This window comes from Protopterus annectens, chromosome 2.part2 (assembly GCF_019279795.1).
Source record: "Protopterus annectens isolate FY-2018-M chromosome 2.part2, PAN1.0, whole genome shotgun sequence".
Classification (NCBI taxonomy): domain Eukaryota; kingdom Metazoa; phylum Chordata; order Ceratodontiformes; family Protopteridae; genus Protopterus; species Protopterus annectens.
Genome location: NC_056730.1, coordinates 563,187,350 through 563,201,867, shown reverse-complemented (window position 1 = coordinate 563,201,867; position 14,518 = coordinate 563,187,350). Strand labels below are relative to the sequence as shown.

Sequence of the window (14,518 nt, the reverse complement as noted above, 5' to 3'; positions counted from 1 at the left end):
TTCATTAGATCATTATTATGAATAAATTATGAATAAATAAGTCTTAAGCAGTAGAACAAATGGGTAGCACTACGAAATTCTGCTGTAGATTAATATAAGCCATGTAAGTTGCAGAGTCTGACTATGGTGTACTGAGTGGACCATGCATTAGCCTCAAAAATCTTCATGGACACACCCATGAAAACTACAGGTGAAACAGCCATGCCCTCTTAAATAATGCTTCCATGGTCCAAGAACCACCCCACCTTTACAATAGCAAAAAGAAATACACTGGGGCAACTAAGCAGTCATAGTCTGCTTGATGACCTGTTTGTACTGAATAAACAAACAGGACAATGAACTGTTTAGTTTGTCTGCGCTATGTAATACTTAACTCTTCTAACATCCAACATAATAAGATGAGCTTGCCTATATGGCCTGGTTCAAAATTGCCAATAACAGTCTAAAACAAGGAAAACCTGAAGACAAAGCTGTGGAGAAACAGAGAAGCCCCTTTTGGGGATACACAGTGAATAGCACCATGTCAGAATGAAGCTGGATTAGCCTATTTTGTTAAATTACTTGTGTACTAACTCACTGTGCTATGATTTCAGCAGGATCACTGAAGTGGCAGGGAAGTTTGTCATTAAACCCAAGACTGTACTACCTTACAGTTAGTACATTTAGCATAGCTCTCAACCAATCAGGGACAAATTTCAATGGAATCAGGGACAAATCCAGAAATAATCAGGGACAATTTTTAAATATTAGTATTATTAACTTAAGACAATAACAGAATAAGAGAATATAAATTAATATATATTTTCTGAAATAAAAAAGTCTACAAGACTAATTATTGTCATTATTAATTGTTATTCATCACCTTTTCTCCACAGGTCACCATTTTTAGGAGGGATTAAGAGAGAGAGAGCTAAAATGCGAGTCAAATTCAGGGAAATCCTTGAAAATCAGGGACAGCTGAAACGTACAGGTGGGGGTGTAGAAAAACTTGTCCCTTTGAAAAACACTCTTAGTACAGTACTGTTAAATTAGCATTGTTGACATGACACTTCTGAAGATTTCTGCTGCAATATTTGGCAGTGCAGTTACTAGCTACAGATACCCTTTTTAATGGATTACCAAAATGGTCCTCACATTAAAGGCCTGGAGCTCTGTGATTCTTCTATATTGCGGTGAAATCCACAATCAAAACAAGTACTTCATATGCAGTGAAGGTATAGGCTCTAATGCAGGAAGAGTCCAAGTTTCCAGAGTAAAATTAAGGCCCATTAGTGAAAGGGCCTCGTACCTGGAGAGATTTCAAATGCAAATTACTACTGGTGATTGTTCAAGCTACACAACATAAATATTTGACAAAAGGAACTCAATGGTCATCTGCCAATGCCTGGAAAAATGCATCCAGCCAAGATGCAGCACTGCTTTCTGAACAGGCCTGGAGAGATTTAGACAATGTCAGCCTCCCAAGAGGCAACTGAAGACAAATATAAATTAGTATTTCTGCAGAGCAAATACACTCTGGCCCTTGCAAAACAGATAGGGTTGTAGAGGTCTCATGTTCCCTGCATGTGGATACTTTTGCAGCTATTTTTTGTCCACCTGTTTAGGCTTTTGTAGCAATTTTTACCATTTGTTTAGGATGTATGGAATCCTAACACACTTGCGAGGAAGACACGGCTCCCCATCAGTTTCAGATTTGGTCCCAAAAGGACAAAAAAAAAATGATGATAATATAGGTTGCTTTCCTTTATACCTTATATCCTGTCTGACATTCAAAGCAAGGAAAAAGAAATAAAATTAATGATAAGACATATGAATATCTACACACACGTATTACGGATGATGTGTGTTTTCATTATACTCTAGCTATCTTCCTAGGCTGAGACTAAAACTGGTCACTTGTAATCAGTGCTTTAACCCATTAAATAAATGTTAAAAAAAATAATAATAATAAACTAGGCAGCCATCTTATGTTGGGCTAACTCTTCGCCTCCTGCAAGTGAATGTGCTCTCTCACTGATGTGAAGGTCTGCAATGCTTCCCTTACACTTTGAGAACATACGTGCTTCCCCACACACCAGTAACAGGCTATGTCTTTCTAGAAGGCTACTGCTTGCACTCCTTGGGAGGTACCAAGTGCACATTCCTGGTCCATATGCTGCAAATGACACATTTTTCACTTGCAACAGCTGGCACTGTGGTAGACTGAACCACCTCCTCAATCCAGGATGGGAGAATCAGTTTCACTCTCTCCCAAACCTCCTCATATATTCCAGCCCATCTTCTCAAGCAACTGAGTTGTAATCAGGACTTTATCCCACTAAATATGGATCTGGACATATTATACACCTTTATGATATACTGACAATGTTTCACCTGGTCTTAAGGTGACCCAAGTAGAAAGCTTCCAAGTGCCTTTTAGGACTTCTTGCATCTTTCTAGAGAGACAATAGGGTGCTGAAAAGAAAGCAGAGAAACAGACTTACTTTCAAGTGTAGGTAACTGTCTTGCCTCAGTGCTAGAGTTTCCACCTCTCAGACTGTGATATTTACTGGATTATAGACCGTGAACCAGGTTCTTCCAATTCTGACAATAAATTTATTTTGACCATCCTGCACAAAATTGTCAAGATCTAATGGATGTGAGGGGAATGGGTGATAAATATGTGAAGAAATTTTTCCCCATTCCACTGAGAATACATCTAAAGTCCCTTTCATTGGGTAGAGAACATAGATAAAAATGCTTTCTCCTAGACAGTGACCAGGTCTACTGCATCCATATCACACTAACAAAGGGTAGCCAGACATTGTCCTGATGATCACAAAGCTCCAATAAAGGGGTTCAGCTTCTCAAAGGTATCAAGCCATTCCATTACAAATGGAATATTGCCACTACAGAGAAAAGATGTCATGCACAAGCAATGGTCTAAATTCCACATGAGATCACATATCTGTAAAGGGAGAAAGACTGAGTGTTTCCCGCTCTCTCCAGTTGTTATCTCACAAAGAAGCAGCCATGTTTCAGGAGTGCATGCAAAGCCTCCACTTTTAAGGACTCATGAACACACCCTACCTGTAAACTAAACTCCAGTGGCTACGAACAACAATCCCTGAAGTTGGCCCCCAACAACGTCAGCTATAAATACCACAGTTACATGCTGCACCAGGAAGGGGAAACAAAAAAACTGCCTCCAGTTCTGGGCAAAGATCCAGCAATCCAGTGAACACTGTCAAGGATCCCAGTAGTGGAAACCTGAGGACGAGAACAACTTTGTGACTGCTAAGAATTAAACAGATAATGCGTAACACACAAATCAGGACTGCAAAATCAGACTCCAATAAGCTTCAGGAATCCACACTTAGGCTTCACCCAATCTCCATGGCACAAAATAAGAAATTAGATCCTCCAAGTTCCTAAGCACTCTCCAATGCAGGTCTCCGGAGTACTACAGTTGAACAGTAGTGAAGATCTCTACCTTACAGCTATGGTTTTGGGCTCAATCCTGGTCTGTCACACTGTGTGAAGTTTGCATGTTCTCCCTAGGTCTGAGAGAGTCTACCTCAGGTGCCCTAATTTCCTCTCAAAAACACTGCTGACTGACTAGCAAATCTAAAATGCCTACATACCATATTTACCCTTACCTCATTACCTTGGTTATAGCCTGGTTAATTAAAAAGGAACAGCTCTGGACTGTATCCAGTCACCCCTGTAAAGTGTGAAGGAGCTTTATAGACAGACCTTCTCAAAACTGATTGTGACCTCAGATCATAGCAATAAAGGCAAAGAAAACTGTGTCTAACAGCCCTATCAATGAATTATTGTAGCAAGCCTTCAAGAACCTGTCATCAAAGCAAGGTAAAAACAATAAAGTTGCACTACTGAGGCTTTTTGGCTTCCATGGTGAACACTTTGATGAATGCACTGACAGAAAAGACCAAATGGAAGCAACATGCAATGAAGATGTTAACGGCTTGCCTGTTCTGCAGCAAAGGAAGTAAATAATGCAGCCTCCTAATTCTCCATGTCAGATGCCTTGGTTAAGTAGCAGGGTGACTGCCACAGTAGTCAGAACAAGAAAAAGTACAGGACTGCCACATCTTTTAATGCAGAGGAATGAACCTCTAACTGCAACCCAGGTTGCCAAAGTTGGATTAATAGTTCAGGTACCTGCTGGAGATGGTATGGGGAAGAGAAAGAGTGATGACACTTTACTTACCTGACTTTCTTTGGGGGGAGGGGGACAGGACAAGCTGGCAGTAGGCTGTTCTCTGTAACTCTAATAGTGACCAGAGTTCAGGACATTTGCAGACTGAGCAAGCAGGATGGCCTTCGAAGGTGTAGTGTCCTAGACCCAGGACAAGAACATCTCCAGGATTACTTCTCACTGCCACACAGCTAACAAAACAAATTAGTAGCAGCTAATGTATTCAAGCTCATCTCTACAAGCAGAAATGGCAGTTCCAGGGCTCACCCACCTCCTATGGGAACTCTGTCGGTGTGTAAGCAGGTGCAGATCCAAGGACAGAGTTAAATGTCCAGGTGAAGTCATGCAAGTGTCACATTACTGGAGTGAGGAAGGAACTCAGGGGAGCCATGCTGCAACTAGGTCACTATTTCAAACTCAACTGCATAGAACCTATGGAGGAAAGAGGACTACGAATCTTGATTAGTAAGAATCAGCAAAAAGGAGATCCAAAAGCATCATAAAATTATTTTATGCCTAATATCAGAGTTTGGGGAAAGTTATTCATTCTAAATATTACACTATGCACTACAGGAGATCCTGTTACTTTCTCACAGTACTTCACTTCCTGGTTCCATTCCCTGATGCAATGCTTTTAGGTTAGATTTCCATGTCTTTCCTGGGTCCATCTGGGTTTTCACAGTTTTGTTTTCTTTTCACAGCTTCAAAAAGATTCAGGTGGATGCAGTGAAATATACTCCTGCTTCTCACCCATGGTTTGCTGGAACTCCAGCAGGTACCTGAACTATTAATCCAACTTTGGCAACCTGGGTTGTAGTTAGAGGTTCATTCCTCTGCATTAAAAGATGTGGCAGTCCTGTACTTTTTCTTGTTCTGACTACTGTGGCAGTCACCCTGCTACTTAACCAACTAACTAAAGCACTACACCCTCCTTGACTTATCATAGGTATTAAGCTCCCGATTGGTCCTTCCTGATCAAGTGAAAAATCAGTTCCCTTCCCTAATCTGATCAGTAAAAAAACAGTTCCCTATACTAATCTGGTATGTCCAAGGGTCAGTTTCAGGGTTACTCTCCAGTTCAGCCAGTAAATCTGGGAATTTTGAGGCAATGTTACAATTGCCTTATGTACACAGACAACCCTGTCCTCCTTCCAACAAACTATAATACATGTGAGAGATGCAGTTACACAGCCAAATTGGAGGCAGAGCTCTCTGAACCCAAGACTGGCACAATCAGTCAGGAGGAAAAGGTAACCACCCGCACCACAAATCCAGTCTCACACAGACCTATTGCATCTGCATACCGAACACATAAACACACAAAAACATACTCGGAGGCTCTAAATAAAAATCTGCCTAAACAGCAAAGACCTCCTAAGCAGATATCCAAGCAACAGCCACCCCTCAACAATACCCAGGAATCACATATCTCACAAAATCAGCGTGCCTCATAGTCACAGCCCTTAAGGCCAAACAACACGCCAAATACACTTGTTATAGGGGACTCTATTGTCCGGCACACTGACGTCCCACTCACCAGACTGAACAAGGAGAAGGTCACTGTAAGCTGGCTCTCGGGTGCCAGGATCCGCCACATAACGCAAGCACTCAGGTCACTCCAAAGCAAGTACAAGTATGACTTCGTCATTGTCCATGCTGGTGTGAATGACCTGAGACGTACCTCCCTGGACTACATGAAAAGAGACAGAGGAGCTCTCTGATCATGTAGCCCAGGCTGGTATGACCCTGACCTTGAGTAGCATCTTGCCCTCACCAAGAATGATGCCACAGTATAAAGACAAAATGATCAGTTTCAACAATTGGCTAAAGTATTGGTGTCATTCAAAGGGGATCCAGTGTCTGTCAGCCTGGGATGACATGCTCGACAAGCCACATTGCTTTGCTAGGGACGGCTTGCACCTGTCACCCTTAGGCTTTCGTATACTGGCCAAGGCTCTTGCCACCCCATAGTGCCTTTTTTAGGCAAGGCTCAAAGGACAAACCCACCTCCATAGACAACCCAAGGATAAAAAAACTAAAGGTAATACTACTCAATGCCAGAAGTCTAAACCTCAAGATGCAAGCATTCGAGGCTCTCCTCAGTATGGAGAAAATCGATGTCTGTGCAGTAACAGAAACCTGGTTCAAGGCTCCTGAGAGCACCCCAGCACTACCGGGTTATAACTCATACCATGCTTTTCGGCCCCAAAACTCGGACTGAAGCACAAAAGGAGGGGGAGCATCTATATTCATCAAAGATACCTACACCTCCAGGTTAGTGGCACTGCACGAAGCATTGAAAACCATCCATGTGCAACTAACAGCGGGCAAAACTGCCTTTCAGTTTGTAGCCTGCTACAGAACACCCTCCCTATTATAGGAACCCCACTTGGCATTCTTGAGAACACTGGAGAATATGAAGGTCTCTCCAAACACTATGTTATTGGGTGACTTCAACTGCCCAAACATTGACTGGGAAAACTACTCAAGCCCAAATGCCCAACGGTTCCTTGAATTTATAAACTCTAACGCGATGGAACAACTGGTCACCACTCCCACAAGAGGGAACAACATATTGGACCTGGTCATCACCAACATGGGGACTCTATGTTCCACACCAGAGGTAAACCCCTCATTGGTAAGATCAGACCATAAACAAATTTCCCTGGACATCCATATCCCATCCCCACCCCCAGCCAAGGAAATCATGGTAAAGAATTTCTCAAAAGCCAACTTTGCACTTCTCAAGACTGAGGTGGAATCCAGAGGATAATACAGCCCAATCCGCAGAATCCTTTGCAAATGCATTCTATGAGCACCTGCAGGAATGCATGGATCGTGCTATCCCACATAAAACCAAGACTCACTCCTCCAAAAACAGGAGACCTGTCTGGTGGACCCCCGGCCATAAATAAGCTATACAACAGGAGGAGGAAGCTACTACATGACAGAGCAAAATCCCAAAAAGGGAAGGCATCGCTGATCAGTATTAGCAAGAAACTTCGATCCCTCATAAAATCATCAAAGGCCAGTTTTGAAAGAAAAATTGCCCTAGACACTAAAGATAATCACAAGGCCTTCTTTAGTTATGTCAGGAATAAGGGTGGAAACTCCCAGATATGCTCTTAATTGTTGCATAACGGTACAAAATATACCGAACCTACAGACATAGCCAACATCCTGGCAGACAGATTCAGCGCAAACTTCTCCCCCCCAAAGGAGCAAATGCCTATCCCAACTGAATGTAACCTCCCTGACATCACAGATGCAGAGGTGAAAGCTGCCCTCTCCAAAGCAAAAAACACAGCATCTATGAGACCGGACGGTGTCCCAGGCTGTGTCTTACTCGAGCTCCAAGAAGAACTTAACCCTCACATTAAGTCACTGTTCAAACTTAGCCTTACTACAGGATATGTACCCAAAGAATGGCGTACAGCTACAGTGGTGCCACAACGGACCACGGGAACTATGGCCCCATAAGCCTGACTAGTCTGGTCTGTAAAGCTATGGAGTGTATTATCATGGAACTCATAAACAAAGACATTGGGAGCTTCCAGACACTGGACCCTACCCAATTCGACTTTCTTAAGGGCAGATATTGCCTCTTAAACCTAGTTGATTTCTTTGAAACAGTTACCAAAGCCATAGATGAGGGCAAGGTAGTCCACACAGTCTACCTGGACCTCGCAAAAGCCTTCGACACAATACCCCACTCGGGCATCATAAATAAGCTTACCAGCTTAACTATCAACCCCTATATCACAAGATGGGTTGCAAACTGGCTCAGGGATAGAACCCACATGGTCAGAATCGCAGGTGCCATGTCTGAATCCAAACCAGTTACAAGTGGTGTCCCACAGGGCTCAGTTCTGGGACCTCTCTTGTTCGGTATATACTTCTCTGAGGTTCAGGCTAACACAGGGGGATTATGGCTGACAAAGTTGGCACATGACTGCAAACTAGGGGCCATAATCGAATCTCCAGCCGACACAAGCTTCCTCCAAAAGGGTCTCACAAAGATGGATGCCTGGTGCCAGAGCCATGGCCTCAAGCTAAATGCTAAAAAGTGCATAGTCATCCCCTTTGGGAAAAACAAGGTGCCCACAAATTACCACATAGGTGGTAATCCATTAAGTACGGAAGAAGTAATTAGAGATTTGGGGACCAACGTAGATAGTCATCTCTCCTTTGATAATCATGTTGCCAAAGTGGTTAGAAAGACCTTCTATATAGCCCACCTTATCACGAAAGGGTTCGCATCTAGATCAAGAGAGGTCATTGTGCCCCTCTACTCGTCACTCATCAGGCTCATAATTGAATACAATGCCCCTTTTGGGATGTTCCTTACCAGACACCTGCAGCAACTGGAGAGACCCCAAAAGTACCTCACCAAGAGGATCATGGGCTACAAACAGATGTCCTATGCAGCTCAACTAAAGAAACTCCAGCTCGACTCAGTTGCTTACAGCCTACTCAGAGGTGATCTATGCCTGACATACAAAGTCATGTCAAACCCAGAATTAATGAACATGCTCCACCTCAAAAAATCCAAGTCCCTTAGAGCTACACGCTCCAGGGACTTAAACCTCAGCACAAAAATAAATAGGACATGCTGGAGGGACAGATTCATTTCCCAGAGGCTCCCCTCACTCTGGAATAGAATCCCAGTTCATATTAGACATAGCCCCTCACTGACCCTCTTCAAGCGAAATCTGGACGCGTGGATGGGAAATCGCAAATTCACCCCTGGGATCTCTTCTGTGTCCCTGCTAGACAGAGGCACAGTAAACTAATCTTAAAGAGTACCTTCTGTGACCTACTTTTCAGAGGCACAGTAGGCTAATCTAATAGGGAGGCGGAAGCCAAATACACTCTGGCTAGGCTTATAAATGCCCTAGGGCAGATAGCCTAGTATCTACCTATGAACCTACGGATCTGGCTTTCTACAGCCATGAAATGGTTAAAGCTGGTATCAAAAATGAGGGATGCATTTTAAAACGTGTAGCACGGTGAACTGAAGCTTACAGACATTACTTCAAATAATGCATCTGTGTTGTGCATTTTCACTCTTTCTGACAAGATGCGTCTCAGATCATACCTTGGATCTGGCTTGGTCACTTTTACCAGATTCACGGATCCAATTCTCGAGCTCTTCCCTTTACCCATAATGTTCTATTGTCCTAGCATACCTAAGAGAAAAGTTTGCTTCCCAAATAACATATGCATGATGTCAAATTGTTATAAAAAAGGGGACAGAGGCATAAAAATGAGGCTGGAGCTCAAACACAGAACAAACAGGTTCCCAAAGGAGCATCCCTTAGGTTTCACCAAAGAAAGAGGGAAGGGAGATGGAGGGCAGGAAGTTGAGAAAGAATGAAAATGGACAGCACAGATGCATCATTATGGTGAGTAAAGAACTTTTGTATCTGAGGTTGTCATTGTCATTCATTTCAACTGATGGGACAGAATCCCCTGCTAGAGAAACCTTGGTGGTCCTCATGGAAGGATATTCTGCAGTACTGTGGAGCCAAATGCTGCACTACCCATGAAAAGCAAATCTAACTTGTAATGAGCAATAAAGGTACAAGCACTAGAGCAAGTGGCAGTAGCACAAATGTCATCTATAGACATTACTGACGAAAAAGCAGATGAAGTGGCTATGGACCTTGTGGAATGTTCTGTGAGGGGTTTAGGTAAAGGCAACCTTATTTCTTTGTAAACAAAGGATATACAATCCATAAATAATTTAGCTAGAGTTCCTTTAGACACTGCTTTGCCCAGTTTGTTCTTGGAAAAACATACACATAATTGATCAGATTCCCTGAAGTGTTTGGTTCTGTGAAGATAAAAATCTAAGCTGTTGGTGCATGTCCAAAAGATGAAGCACATATTCATCCTTGTTTGAAAAATTTGGGAAGAATACAGGTGGATTGATAACCTAATTAATGTTGGATTCAGAAACCACCTGAGGTTAAAAGAAGGGTTGGTGAGTAGGGAAACCATATCCTTATGAAAAATTAAATACGGAGCTCTGGAGGAAAGGGCCTGGAGCTCAGATACTCACCTAGTGGATGTAATAGCAACCAGAAAAATCATTTTCCAGGACAACAGTTTAAGAGCTACCTTCATTGATGGTTCAAAATGAGGTTGAGTCAGACCTTGCAGCATGATAGTCAAATCCCACAGGGGAGAAGGATCCTTGACTGGAGGCCCAAGTAGAAAGATGCCTTTAAGGAAGGCTTTGCACAACTCTGAAGAAGCCAAAGAGCAGTCATTTTCACATGAATGAAAACTGGAAATAGCTGGCAAATGAACACTGATAGTTGAATAACTCATTCTATTGTCAAACATCAAGGTCAGAAATTCAAGAACTACAGAGATTTAGGCAGAAAAGGGATCCACATCTGTCTGGAGAGCTCAGATTGAAAATCTCTTCCATTTTCTTTTGTAAATTGTTTCTAGCAGAGACCTTTCAAGAGGATAAGAGAATTAGGTGGACTGGGTAAGAAAGCCTTGACTGTCTAGCCATCACCGAAGTGGAGAAACAATGCGGTCAACCTGAGATCACTGATATCCAAATGTGTCACTCCTGATGGTTGACAAAGGATGTTTGGACTTCGGTCCAGTATCCAAGATGGATACAGGAGATGAAGCCACCAGAAGAGAAACCAAACTTGATGAGGTCAGAAAAGGGCAATGAGGATAACTCTGCTCAGCCGGAATGCTTTCTGTAGAAATCTGGGAATTAGAGGTAATGGGGGATAAGCAGAGAGGAGATGAGAGGGTCAATCATGGACTAGAGCATCTCTGACTTCACCGATGGAAGAACCAGGGTGAAGAACTTTTGTGGGGAGGATGAAAAGACTGCGGCATGGCTGGCCCCATCAACAGAAAATCCTCTCTGCTACTTTGATATTGACAGACCACTCATGAGGCATCAGAATGAACCTTCTTAGTTTGTCTGCTAGCACACTGGCTTTCCCCTGTATGTGGATTGCTATGAGAAAGTAGTCAGAAGAGATCAACCATTGCTACACTCTCATTGCCTCTTGACACAGAGGATAAGATCTGGTTTCCCGGTTTGCTGATGTACCAGATGACCGATATATTGTCCATTTGAATTGGAATCATCCTGATGGGAGAACATCTTAAAAGTCCTGCAATGTTAGGAGGAATGCACTCATTTCCAGGACACTGATGTGCAAATTGACATCTTCTAGGGACCACATACCTTGGACTGTCCTTCCCAAGAAATGCCCCTTCCTACCCTCAATTGTGAGGCATCTGTGGCTGTGTTGAGGGAGAACAAATGGACAGCTCTGAGAAACTTTGTCTGAATGGATCCACCAAAGAAGGTGTTTCTTGAAAACTTGTGTGATTCTGACTGGTGCATCCAAGGGCTACTGAAGAATAGACCACTGTACTGAAATATGGCTAATGGAACCAAAGTAACTGCTGCTGCCATGGACTCTAAGGCTTGCAAGACTAGTCGTGCTGCAGGAGAAGAATGCAAGATCACTTCCATGACCTAAGAGAGCTGAGGGTTTTTACTCTTGCTGAATGAAGTGACACTATTTGACTGTGTCCAGACGAGCACTTATGAACTCGAGTCTGTGTAGGTGTGAGTTGTCACATTGTAGTTAACTGCAATGCCCAGATGGTGTCATAACTGGAGAAAGTAGCCCCTTTCTTGTATAAGTAGATGCCTGGTTGGAGCAGTCAGGAGCCAGATGTCTAAATATGGAAACACCTGGAATCCCAGCAGTCTCAGGTAAGCTGCTACCACCACAATGCATTTGATGAACATCCTGGGAGTTGTTGTGAGGCCAAATGACAATACTCTAAACTGGTAATGACTGGTTCTCCACTGGAAGCACAGATATCTCCTGGAGTGCCTGCTAATTTTGATGTGACCATACGCATACTGAAGATCTATCAAGCACATCCAATCATCCTTTTCTAGCTGGGGCAAAATGGACTGAATCATGACCATCCAGAACTTTGAATATTTCACTTACTGGTTTAGTTTGCCAAGAACCAGGAAGTCCCTTGTTTTTTTTGGCATTAAAGCACGTTCTGGATCCTAACTGGTCTGGGGGGACTCTTTGGATGACTTTCTTTTCCAGCAGCTTTTCTATCTCCAGGGCTGCTGCATTCCTCTGATTGAGTGGAATTATCAGGATTTTTTTTATTTTTACAGGTGGGATTTGGGAAAATGGTAGAAAGTAACCTCTAGATATGATTCACTACACCCACGTATCTCTTGTGATGGATGCCCAGGATTCTGGGTGCAGAGACAAGTGTCTCCCAACTGCCTCCAGAGTACAGCAGGTGGGCAACCTTTCAGGAATGCTGGTAGGGTTTAAGTCCTGAAGGCCACCTCTGCTGTGCGGGTGGCATCTTCCATTACAGATTCCCCCCTCTGCCCTGGGGGAGAGTAGTCTTCTTGTGTGTCTTAGAAAGGCCCCTGGGATTTGCAAAACCACATCTTTTTACCACCCCACTGATTCCAAGTAAAAAAATCTGAGGGGTAGAAAAATGGATCCCAACAGCATACAAGGTCTTTCCATCTTGCTCACTCCTGGAGAACATTAAATTCATTCTGGGTCCAAATAAGGATGATTCATCGAAGGGAACACTGATGCACAAAGACATGAAGATGTGGTTGACCCCTCCCCTTTATCAATGTCAGTGTTCTCAGTGAAAGATTCCTGGGGGGAATCTAGGTATCTCCTTTTGGGATCCAGACACATGCTCGACTAGCATATGTCCGAATCACAAAACATCGAACACATATACATGAAAGCGCTTAACATCGACAAGCGCTTCTGTGTATGTGTGCCTGTTTCGTAGATCGGACTACAGTGCAGGTAAGGGAAAATTCCCTTTTCCCCACTGTAGTGCGATCTCGGAGTGAGAATAATAAAGTAGGGGTGTGGGGTGCAGGCAAAGCCCCAGCAGAAACGTAGATTTTTTTTTTAACTACACATACACGCAAGCGCTTTTCAATGTTAAGAGCTTTCGTGTATGTGTGTTCGATATTTTGTGATTCGGACATATGCAAGTTGAGCATGTGTCCTAGACCCCTCCTTTTACACGTCCTCTTCCTAGGGACCTCATCAGTGGGGTGATCTGGTGAGGTTTCAGAAGAATTAGTAGAATCCTGAATCAGGAGAGTCTGAAGGTCACATTGAGGTGGCTGTCTCAATAGAACAGTAGATAGAGGCTCAGTGCACAAATCCGAAAGGGTGATGACCAGATTGATCCAAGAGGGGAATGGTTGTCTCTTTCCTACACACGGAAAACATCCTCTCCTCTTCCTCGAAGGCAGAAGACCTAGGAGAGGCAGCAGTTATTTGCAAAGGAGCTACAGTCATCTGTACCAGAGAACTCTGGAGGATCTAAGGGAGGAGCTGGAAGAAGGTAACTTGGAAGGCACTGCAAGTGAAGCAGACAGGACACAGGTTCTGGGGAAAACTCCGGGGACCTGATCCTAGGATCTAGGTTTTGGTGCAGTCAGATCCTTAAGGGAGGTCGGATCAGACTGTTATAAAACCTTAGCTGGAGGTTTGGTGGTCAGAGCCAATAATCAGGGGACCATTTCCTGGGGTCCTTTGGCATTCAATCATGTTTATATTTTTCTAGCTTTTCAGAAGAGGTATTAAACACATCAGAAGATGCAGCAAAAGAGGAGAGAAAACCCCTTAATATGAGTTTGTTCTTCCTGTCACTAAGGGCACAAGTGTTGAACCCTGCACAAATAGAACACTGGGTATCTACGTGCTAAGCACCCAACAATAAACACAATCCTTGTGGGCATTCAAATTTGCAATTTTATGCCCACAAGAAGAGCATTTCTTAAATCCAGTTGATTTAGCAGCCATCCCTGTGAGAATCCACTAAATACAAACGTGGTTATATTCAAACAAGGTGTCCAACTAACAGAAAAAGGAAAAATTATATATATTTTTTAACAACAGCAAGTAGGGTACCAACAATGGTACTAACAGAATACCCTAAAACAAGGTAGAAGAGGAAAGTATCAACAATTATATGAAAGGTACCCACGGTCTGATATAGAGGCCTAGGTTAGCACTGTATAAGGAAAAGGGAGAAAATCTGTAAAACGAAAGATAGGAGCTAAAGTATAAAATAGAAAAATATCAAAAATACAAGTGCTCATCTCCCATGTTCGAGAGAAATGGAATCTGCATCGGACCGCTGTGGTGGCAAATGAGATCTGAGGTATGTTAGGACGATAAGACACTATGGATTAAAGGGAGGAGCTCGAGAGTTGGATCTGTGAATCTGGTAAAA

The 14,518-nt window shown here is 43.1% G+C and overlaps 1 protein-coding gene across 1 annotated transcript in view; it reads right to left on the bottom strand.

The window, feature by feature from the left end:
- Positions 1 to 14,518, bottom strand: part of LARS1 (leucyl-tRNA synthetase 1) — a 1,303,086-nt gene that overhangs the window by 123,016 nt on the left and 1,165,552 nt on the right. The window lies entirely within an intron of this gene.